This window comes from Clarias gariepinus, chromosome 14, assembly GCF_024256425.1.
Source record: "Clarias gariepinus isolate MV-2021 ecotype Netherlands chromosome 14, CGAR_prim_01v2, whole genome shotgun sequence".
NCBI lineage: Eukaryota > Metazoa > Chordata > Actinopteri > Siluriformes > Clariidae > Clarias > Clarias gariepinus.
In genome coordinates this window covers 9,205,001-9,206,991 of record NC_071113.1, presented here as the reverse complement: position 1 = coordinate 9,206,991, position 1,991 = coordinate 9,205,001, and positions in this window count along the sequence as shown.

Below are 1,991 nucleotides of genomic sequence, written 5' to 3'. Positions count from 1 at the left end.
ATTAAATTGAGTTGTACCTCAGTAGAAGAGAAAGTATTGACTTGTAAAGATCTGCATTTAACAAGAAACAGAATTTTATTTGTCACAAATATGGTTGTACAAGTACAACAGCAGTGAAATGCGACTACGGAATGCGCCAAATTCCAGACTGCAGATTATAAAAACAAAACAAAAAACAAGACTATGATAAGTAATTATACAGAATATAAATTATAATCCATGATGTGTGCAAGGATAATATCATAAAGGTATTAATGTCTGTGCACCTGACATTAATGCTAAATTTATCGGTTATTGATGAGGTTGTGTTTTTAATGCCCTTATTGGAAAAACAGTTTTTATGAACAGTGACTAAGCCACCTCCAGTTCTTGGGGAGCTGAAAAAGGTGTAGTGAGTGGGACAGACTGATAGATTTAACCAATCAAATCCTTTGTCTGGAATTCCCTAACTTTCTCATGAAAAATAAAGTTACACCATGGATTCTAGATTTGGTGCAAAGCACTTTATGCGGGAGTACATATGAAGAGATTTTCACTTAAGACAACTTTTTTCCTGGCCATTATTGAGGTAAGACAAGTAGGTGAATTGCATGGAGACCAGATTTCAAACAGGACACACTGCAGCATTCTTGCCAAAGACACTGACACTGCAGCATATCAATAAAACTAACAACCTATCTGCTCTTGTAAATGAGAATGTGCTCGAGGCAGCCTTGTGTCCAGGGATGACTCTCAAGCGCTATGTAGAAGTGGCTGCGAGCTGAAGGCTGTGCTTTGGGGAATTCTATAAGGGTGTTCCTCTGCCTAAAGACAACTTGGCCGGTTGGATTAATGGAAGTGACTGTGCAAACAGAATTGAACACAGGTCAAGAGATGTCTCATTCCATTTCTTGCTCACTATACGTACATGTTGGATAACTTGTATAAAGAGTGTCACTTGTAGAGATTTGTGACAACGAGTTTAATGTCAACATTCGTCTGATTTTACAGAGAAGACATTGTCCTGTGAAAGCTTATTTGTTGTTGAGTTCATTCCATTATCATCAGATCATTAAAACCTGGAAGGTGTGTTCAAACATCAACTCCACAGCAACAAAATGTAGTCAAACCATAAATGCCTTCGCACCTGTAATAATTGTAATAATGATTATAAATAAATATTTTGTTGTATAAAGTTAGTTTAGCATGTCCGTGTATGAGGTTGAGGCAAAAAAATATCCATGCCCTGGCTGTAGAATTTATTTGAATGATATTTTTGAAAATGCATGATTGTCCAAAAAGATTTCCTGATATTTAATAAACTTTTTGCATCTGTTAAAAAGCTTTTGTATTCCCTCATTAAAAAAATGTTTTAGGCTGAGCTGTGGGCCACGAATGCCCCTTAACTTGGACAATTGCACTTCAGGTGAAAGACCAATAGAGTGGGATCAGAAATATAGTAAAGATGCTTTAAACACATCAAAATGAAGTTAGGGGTGATTAATATTTGAAACTCCTGCCCAAACCTACTCTAATATCTGTGCCTTGTTTACAAATATAAAAATATGACTCATTTTGGTGATGTGAATTAGCTTGTTTTATTGTAATTAGTAATGGTTCTGCAAATTTCATTGATATTTTCTCTCATCTAACATACAAAGAAAGGAATCAGAAAAGTTGCGAACTGGAAAAAAAAAGTGTGGTAGACCTCCAGGACCGGGATTAGGAAACCATGGTCTATCAAAAGCAGTACAATTATTTTAATGTCCCTTAGCATGTTTTAGCACTACATAGGTTTGTGCTAGACCATAGCTGTAAAGAAACGAACTTTCCTATAAGCTACTGAAAAAAAAAAGCTAGAAAATGCACATGACAAATACATGGCAGACATTTTGCTTTTTGCATAAATGCAAAAGACAAACAGGTATGATAATATGCAAATGCAGAAATCAGTCAATGTACAATGGACTAGAAACAGCCCACAATTTAGTAGCCACAGTGGCAGAAAGCAT